Genomic DNA, 9,542 nt, shown 5'->3' on the forward strand with positions numbered 1-9,542 from the left:
CTCCTCTCCTTCTTCCTTCCCCTCCCTTTTGTTCTATTTCTCACATCCCCCCCTCTCTCTCTCCTTCGCAGGAAGCGGAAGCCATGGCCATGGACCTCCATGCCAGATCGCCGCCCCGCGCCGGCCGGCCATCGGAGCGCCGCCGCCGTACCAACGCGCCGCCCTGCCCTCCTCTCCTTCTTCCCTCCCTTCCTCTGGTTCTATTTCTCACATCCCTCTCTCTCCCTCCCTTCACAGGAAGCGGAAGCCATGGTCGTTGGATCTCCATGCCGGACCGCCACCCCACGCCGGCCGGCTACCGGAGCGCCGCCTCCGGACCAACGCGGGTTGCCGCGCTGGACCGCAAGCGGATGCACTGGTTGTGCTCGACGGAGATGGGCCCTGTGTGCGTGCCCCCGCAGCCTGGACGAAACTCCAGCGAGGCCATGAGCTCCCGATTCCCAACCCGGGCGTAGGAGCGTACGGGAGCGCCGTCGTGGATCCTGCGCGTCCTAGGTCCGCCGAGGCCACGGGCTCCCAAGCCGGGCATAGGTGCGTACTGGAGCAACGCCCGCCTGGGCGAGGTCCTCCTGCTTCTGGAGGAGGCGAACAAGCCGAGCCAAGCCATGAGGCGCCCGTGGCCAACACAGTGTATCTTTCAATTGAACTATCTGATGTTTTTTCTACGTATCTGTGTCATTGACCATTGTCTAGAGTGTGATTTCACACGTTTGTTTTCAGCCAATCATCTATGAAGTGCGACCTTTCATGCTTGAATTCTACAATATCCACTGATGAATTTCATGCTTTTAGTGAACCTCAACAAATTCATGGAAAACGTATTTAATTTTGCTCATCTGATTCGCTTTGCTGCACTATTAGTATGCCTGCTAGACTCCAAATTCAAACCTATAGCCTATAATAAACCCCAGTTTTTTTAATCAAGTTTAAACATTTCAGTTCCGTTTTTGGGTTGGAATTTATCAGTGGCCATGTAAGACTGGAAATTGCTCACCACGTGTTCCTTAATGTATATTGTGCCAATAGCTATTAAACCTTCGATATGCTGGAGGGTGATGAGGTGACATGGAGCTAAACATAGATTGAAGATTCTGTCATGAGTTCCTCAGAGAAGATAGAACAAATGAGTATGGAGATCCAACTGTTGAAGACGCCGAGGGACAAGAACATTCAGGAGTTGTTCGCCTAATGGGTTGGTGAGAACAAGAATACAGTTAACATCATCACAGAGCCCTGCACATCTCGCATGCGAGGCAGTATGTCCCTTTTTCTTTAGCACAACTCATATGTCTCTTCCTACCGGGGAGCGTTCGTAATACTTTGCCTGATTCTATTATGGATTACCCATTTTGTTTACAAGTTGACGTACTTATTAATTTGGTGTCGTATTAACTACACCGGAGTCTGTTCTTGTGCAAAGGAAATTAGATTGGGATTGGCCGCACATCTTAAATGCATCTAGAAAATTAACCACAGATAGATTTCACTCTTATCGCCCTTCTATTCAATACATTTTGATTGCTGAAATTTGAAACAATGACCAGGTTCTGTAGGAAGCACAAGAAAGTGGGTATGAAAGCTATGAGACGATGGCCAATACAGATATTGACAGGGCTGGAATATCATTAGAGTCCGGCGCCAACGAATATACATAGCGACTTAAAGTGTGACAATATATTCATAAATAGTCCTGATGGAACAGTGAAGATCGGCGACTATATGGTCTGGCGACATTATTGCATCAATGGAAAAAGCAAAGTGTCAAAGGTGTGTGACATTGTGTTTTTCTGACAGCTACGGATCTGTGAAAATATACCTATTCTATTTACTGTGGATACACTCTCAGGTTACTTTGTTTAAAAATTTATTTTAGTTGTGTACTAACAACCATTGTGTTAAAATGCAGGCGCATTAGACTTTATGGCACTAGAACGCTTCACTGGCAATACAATGAGTTGCTTGGGTATTCCAATCCCCTTCGCAGCCTCTTCTGTCAATCCAGCAGCACACCGCTGCCCTTCGCATCCTCCCTGCATCACTGCAACTGGGCCGTGCTCACATCGTCTGCGGTCACATGCGCAATCTCTGCGCTCGACGCTGCCTCCACCGAGATTCATTGCAAGGTCTGTTCATAGCCACGGTTCCTGCTCCGTACCATTGTTGATGCTCCCGTTAATGGATAAGTGTCCAACAAAATTACCTGCAGGGTGCCTGAAACGCCCACTGCTGGGTACATGCATACAACAATTATGCCATGTCTTCCCTATTCGATCGGTCGCACATGTATGTTTCTTTTCCTTCTTTGTTTAGTTTTAAAGAAAAGATTAATTTCTGAACTCACCATATTTTTATACTATATATAAGCATGGATGACTAGAATAGTTGATTGTCAGTTCACTTATATTTCTCCTATGGAAAGGAGCATCAGTTTTACGCATGCTTCCCGGGTCCTTGGTGAGAGGCCTCTGTGATGTTATTCTTTTAGGTAAGCTTTACTCAGGTTGCTACTCATGTCACAGTGTCTGTAATTTAGCTAGAGTCAGGTTCAGAGTTATTGACTGAATTTTTGGGGCACAACCATCAAGCAACCTGAGTAAAGCTTACCTAAACCAATGATTTTGTTCTTTTAGCTAGAGCCAGGTTCAGAGTTGTTCACTCTGGATTTTTTGGGCACAACCATCTAGCAAGCTAGCACGTATTGTTTAACTGAAGCAAAAGGCAACTAAGCTATGAATGCTTCATTCTTTGTTCTACACAAATGCAGCTACTATTTGTATTTGATCTGAGAAAAGGTGCAACCAATTGAAGTTATTTTGAAGAATCTGCACCTGAGTATATATATGTTCTGATTTTATAGCCTGCAGAGTCTGTAGAGTAAAGTTTGTACATTTTGTGAATCGCTTTGTTCCGCTTTCCCTTGGTGTATAGTCTATACTGTATCAGATTATTTACTATGTGCAGATTTGTTTGTGCCATTGCCGATCATGTACTTCTTTCTGTGCTTGGAAGCATAGTCTCATCGTATCCCCTAGATCTGTATAAGTATATTTAGCTCACATACACTTGGCATTTGTTCTTCAAAAGGCGATGTCCTCGATGCTGGACTCCTGGTAACAGTTTATTACATGTTATTTCTTTTTTTGGTGAGTCTTTTCTTGAGATTTAGGATTATGGAGTTAACGGGTGTTACTTTTGACCTGCTAATACAGCTGCGTTAAACTTTTTGCTCTTCGAAAGCAACTATGTAAGTCTGACGCTAACATAATGTTTACTGCTAAAATACTTCAGTAGGTATAACTTAGAGTCAGGAACACAAGTAGAATATAGAAATCTGTCTAGCTCCTGTAGATGAAAGACTTCCTGCAAGTGAGCTCTTGAATAACTCTTACCTCCAGGAAGATGAGGTCTATTCCAGCGCCTTCAATTTCAGTCTCTCTGGTCTCAAGTGTGACTGAAGATGGGTGGCAATCTGCAAGTTTCGTGCTTTGGAAGGGTGAATTCTTACTGAAAAATCATATGTATCTTACCGACCATATTAATTTATTGCTAAGGTTTACTCATACCAGTGGTAAATATAGCACTGAAGAAACTTTTAAATTAAACTTTACTTCAGTCTTTAATGACACTACGAATTATTTCAGGCTGTTTAAAGAATGCCGAGTTGTCAAGCGAGGAAATGCAGTGGCTGGCGTTGCCGGGCATGGGACGACGTCTCTAGGCTCCTGCCTGAGGCAAGCCTCTCCGGCCTCCTCGGATGCCCTCTAGGAACTGGCACTGCGTATGATGGTCTCCTCACCTAGCACCTAGGTTGACCTAGCCACCGCCATCGAAGCGGAGAGTTGACAACATATGTATGATTGTTGGACGTGTCAGTCCTGCCATTGACATGTTCAAAACTATGAATTGAGTGATTACAAATATGCTTTGATCAATGAAATGAAAGGATGTTCTGTTACATCTTGTTGTGCAGATATAGGGCTTGAATTATTTTCGATCGTATCATCTTGGCCCTATAATAAAAAAGCGAGTGTGGGAGTGCGCGACCAGTTGCTACCAGTATCAAGGTGCACTTGATGTGTAGTTATCAGTCAATGAGAACCATAGAAAAATGGAGGCATAGACTCTAGGAGTATATATCCGCTCCCCAAAAAAGGGTGTGCTATATATTGAATGGTTCAATATAGGTCAGTGAGTTTGAGGCAACAAAAAGCTTTAGAGCTAAAATCAATAGGAAAGGGTATTTGTTTCTTAAGATGTTTTTTTGATAAATGTAAAAAAATTTGAATTAGTTAGTTAGTAATAAGAGAGAAAAGGAGACCATGACTTGATTGTCTATTTATCCTTGCTCCATATTCGAAGTTTCTGCCAGCTGCTGTCGTCAACCTACCCTTGCATGCCATCTACTTCCAATTCACTTTTGCGAGAGGTGCATGCCCGACCGTCGACATTGATGCATCCTCTCACTCAACATCGTGTCTCCGCAGGATGGAGCTTAGATCGGTGAACCGCATAATGGTCAACAAAGAGGCAAAAAGTAGATGATTTTGACGCTTTCGATGGTGCATGCGGAGATATTTTTCACCTTTTGCCTATAGCAACACACAGGTCTTCTGCTAGATGAGACTAGGGCGAAGCCCACCGTCATTATAAATTTTCATAATTACAAGTCGGTGTAGGAAGGGGCTCATGAAAGCCGCGTGCTAGAGTGTGATGACCAATCCCCGGTTCGGCCGTTGGCACCCATCAACAATGCACAACAGATCAGACTTTGAGTGACCCTCCACAACCCAAGTCCTTGATCCCGCTCATGGTAGTGAAGCACTGCGATGGCCGCCAATGACACCCTACTCAGGGTGCTACCTTCCACGACGGCCTCCATGTTGTCACTGTAGCGGGATGCGTGAGACCAAGTGTAGGGAATAGCTTGCGGAGAGCGATCCTCATGTCCAGCTCGACAAGATTAGTTTTTAATGTTTTAAACATTCCATTGTGATTGCACGTTAATGACATGTGTGTCGCAATGGCTGGGATTGACGAAGTCCAGACATGTTGTGATTAGAGGACACTGCGGTAATCGCCGGTGGTGAGGGACTAAGAAAAGTGGTGACACGGTGTCGGTGAGGGACTAAGACAAGTGGTGACACGGGTGGGACACCGTGTTGAAATAGAAGACGTTGAATTGTGGGGGTCTTGAGCCGTATTTATCGGGCCCGTTGCAACGCACGGGCATGTTTACTAGTATATATATAATTATAATATATATATATATATATATATATATATATATAGGGAAAATGCATCCTAGTACCGGGTGTAGTTACACCCATTTCTCATATACTATCATGTGGTAGTATATACTCTACTTTATTATTTTTAGTATGCTCATATACTATATCTAAGATACTCCAAAGCGAATTATGTGAAAAAATTGCATGTGAGCCCATGTTTTTATAATATTTGTGAAATACGTACATATTTATACGTAAAAAGGAGTATGCTCAAAATATACTACATACTACATAAAAAATAGTATATATACTATCTAAACATTCTTACATACTACATACTACGCGTACATACTCTCCGATATGATAGATACTACCTAAAACATATGAAACAAAAGTGGGAGTAACTACACCCGGTAGTAGGAAAAATTTGTCCTATATATATATATATATATATATATATAATATATATATATATATATATAATAATAAAGCGATTATCGCTTCTGCCCGCCTGCTTACCGTCGTGGTAGTTTTACAGAAAAGTCCCTGTGCTTTATGATAATTGAACCCGCAGTCCTCTTTTAAGTGACTAATATGAGAAAACGTTTCGGTTTTACAAAAAGGCCCTTATATTTTCGAGTATCAACCCGTGATCCTTTTTTATGCGGGCCGACTACACACGCACGACGCTTGAGCGCACATTCAGATCGGGTCAACGCGGCCGGCTCGAGCGGCTGCGCGCGGCATGGCTGGGGAGGCGGATCCGGCGGCGGGCGACGAGGCGGGGGTCGCCGGTGATGAGGAGCAAGGCCGGAGCGTGGCTTCACTGGCGGATCCATGTCATCCGCGGCTCCTGGGCAGAAAGGAGCGAGGAAGGTGAGGGAGAGAAGAAGGGAGAAAGGACGGGCGGTGCTGCGCCCTAGACGGCAGCTCGCCGGAGCCGGGCGACGGCGGACGGGCGTTGTTTGCTTGGTATGGCGGTACCCCTCCCTCCAGTGGATTCCTCGCTCCTATTCCACGGCCAGCAGTGACGCATGTCCCTTTCCTCCTCAAATGCTCGCTCAAGGTGCTTCGCTCCTGAGCCCATGAGCCTCTATCTCTTCCACGGCAGCGACACAGGCCGCATCTTGAGCCTCCATCTCTTCCACGGCAAGCAGCATAATCAACATGTTTTCTATGGTTTTGTTTTCCCTGCCTCCATCTCTTCAATGGCAAGCAGCACAAGTTTAGCAGTGTAGATTTGGAAAGAAAGGAATTGCAGATCTGGAAAGGAGGAACAGGGTACTGAACTTTTATACATATGCATAAGGTACATCCCAATTAAGAAGATTTGTTTTTCTGTTCTGAACAAGATACTGAACTTGAGAAATTTGCCTTTCTGTTCTTATGTAGCAAATCTAGGAAGGAGGAACAGGGTACTGAACTTTTCTATATCTGCATAATCTACATCTGAAGTTAAGCAGTACACTGTTCTTTCTCCCTTCTTCTCTCCCTCACCTCCCTCGCTCCTTTCTGCCCTGGATCCACGGATGACATGGATCCGCCCGTGAAGCCACGCTCCAGCCTTGCTCCTCATCACCGGCGACCCCCGCCTCGTCGCCCGCCGCCGGATCCACCCCCCCAACCACGCAGCGCGCAGCCGCTCGAGCCGGCCGCGTTAACCCGATCTGAACGTGCGCTCAAGCGTCGTGCGTGTGTAGTCGGTCCGCATAAAAAAGGATCGCGGGTTGATACTCAAAAATATACGGGCCTTTTTGTAAAACCAAAACGTTTTCTCATATTAGTCACTTAAAAGAGGACTGCGGGTTCAATTATCATAAAACACAGGGACTTTTCTGCAAAATTAGCGCGACGGACCGATAATCGCTTTATTATTACTACTAGTAAGCTTGCACGTGCAAGTGCACGTATAGACTGTCATCAATTAATTACCAAGATAATAAAATTAGGCATGCAATGGGTGTCTTGACTAATATAAATATAAATACATTACAAGCCACTTAATGATAGACACAAAGGAAAAGAATCGATATATCTTTTTACAATATCATTAGGAAACACGACATTTAGCGAGCTTGTGCAACTTTAGTGAGAACATAAATCACAAAGAATTAATAAATAAAGCAAACAATCAATCTCACAATAACAAGCATCGTGGATCAAGAAGCTTCTCATAGTGAGACTGTATCATGTCCAATAACTCATGGATAGCCTAGATCCTTAAGCTAGGAGAAAATAATATAAGTGGACGAAAAATGAAAAGATCTCAACATGTGGAAGCATGGCACATCCTAGAAAAATGAGAGACGTAAATCTACAAAAAAGACATTAACAAATAGATAAGATTGTAAGAAGAACATCATAAGTACTCCCTCCGTTTGAATGTTATTACATTCAATATGCGAGTATATCGGTTGTAATAACCGAAATTGCGTAGGAGCTCTCGGCGACCCCCCTCACTGTAATCTATCCCATCCACTAGCATTGGGATTCGCACTCACTATAATAGCGTCGTCATATTCACTGCTTTCCAACTTTAGTATTCCTGCGCACAGTGTGGGTATATCACCCGAACAGTACAACGCGTTTTCTCCCATAGTCCAGAAAAATGCATCTCCTCCTGTCCTTCACCCCCTCTCATCCGCCAACATCCAACCACCCAGCTGAACTTAATGCACACGCTCCTCATTTCCTCACAACGGCTCAATCCTCAGTACAACGGTCATCTTCCTCCTCTCCTCAGTTATAAACTTCTTGCAGCTTGCACATTCCGGCATATTGCATATCCACCATCTAGCTCTCTCACTTTCCTCCTCTCTTGTAAATGGTTCTCATTGGCATGTCAAGCTCAAGCACTCCCATGTCAAGCTCCAGCGCCCCCCTTGTTTCTCTTGAGGAGCAGCCACCACTTCCACTCATGGTTTGCCCTTTCTGCAACAATGGCATGGTTCAGTGGTGGGTCTCTCGCACGACAAACAATCCAGGCAAGCACTTTTACAAGTGCGAGCACGAGTGGGTATGTCATTTTATTTATCATTTATTCAGTACCGTTTTGTTGCGCTCAATTCCGTTCTGTTCCATGAACCCATCTTCCTGTTTTCTTGATTGTTTGAAGACTCGTAAATGCAACTTTTGGAAATGGGAGGAGAACTACATCAACGTCATACGTGCCAAGTGGCCCAGGCTGTTCACTGTTGCATCCCGCGAAGACAGGGAATTCCACCGCATCATCATCGCCCTCCTCCTAGTCAATCTGCTTGCTCTTTTCTTCGTATGCTGCAAGGTGGCTTGAATGCGCCGTTATCTCTCCCGACTTGTGTCTGCAATTCAAGTTGTAGCCGCTTATGAATGAATCAATATGTTTTTATGTATCGTCCCTAACCACTTGTCATCCAATGTAATCATGTATCACAACTTGTACTCCCCTCAGATTTCGTAACCAGATGTATGTTTTAGTTTTTTCATTATCTACCTTCTCAGTTATTATTTCACTTAACTTATCCGTCCTAAATGTTTATAATTTACGTCCAAATGTTGGTCCACGTCACACCGTACCTCTTCGCAATAAATCAACTCCTACCCCTACTGTTCATTTCGTCCCCTAGTCAACGGTTCCCTGCCCAAAAGCCTGCTCCAACAGTCTTAATTGCCACTGTGTAACCATCAATACAGCCGACCCGGTGCCCCCACACGCTTGCGTGCTCCCATTATAAACACCACCCCGCTGCACCAGTCCATTCCATTGCAAGCACACACATTTCGGTCCACCCATATCATACGCTACTCGATGCACTCTATGAGCTGGTTCTAACCCAACATCTGATATCTTCATCATTCAATCAAGGTATGTCTCAAGCAAGCGCCTATGTTTAGTCATGACAGTGGGCAACCAAAAGCCGGAACGTCTTAACTTTCGCAATATGTTCATTTTCCAGGATGTCATATTCACGTCCTAGTTCGTCACGCTTGCTCGAAGAGGTGCTAGATGCAGCTGACCAACTAGATGACAGCTCAGATTCGCACCCAGGAGGTCTAGCCCCAACATCACACACTTCGGTAACAAAAGTTGTCTCTCTTGTTTCGTCTTTCGACGAGTACAAAAGATTTCTTGTTAATGAAATTGGTTGGGGAGGGATACTTAAGCTCCCATCACTGGCTCGTCTTAACCTACGTTTTAGCAAGTGGTGCATGAGCCGTCTTGATGGCCCCTCCATGTCTGTAATCCTAAACGATCATAAAAGCCTGCGTTTCTGGCCTGGAGATGTTCATAAAGTTTTTGGTGTGTCGTGTGGGCCCAAAAGCATTCTTGGTCCT

At 44.7% G+C, this 9,542-nt stretch overlaps 1 pseudogene; it reads left to right on the plus strand.

The window, feature by feature from the left end:
* Window positions 1-83: 83 nt before the first annotated feature.
* LOC123083736 (probable serine/threonine-protein kinase WNK4) lies at window positions 84-2,154 on the plus strand (annotated as a pseudogene).
* The last annotated feature ends 7,388 nt before the right edge of the window (window positions 2,155-9,542 follow it).

This window comes from Triticum aestivum, chromosome 4A (genome assembly GCF_018294505.1).
Source record: "Triticum aestivum cultivar Chinese Spring chromosome 4A, IWGSC CS RefSeq v2.1, whole genome shotgun sequence".
NCBI lineage: Eukaryota > Viridiplantae > Streptophyta > Magnoliopsida > Poales > Poaceae > Triticum > Triticum aestivum.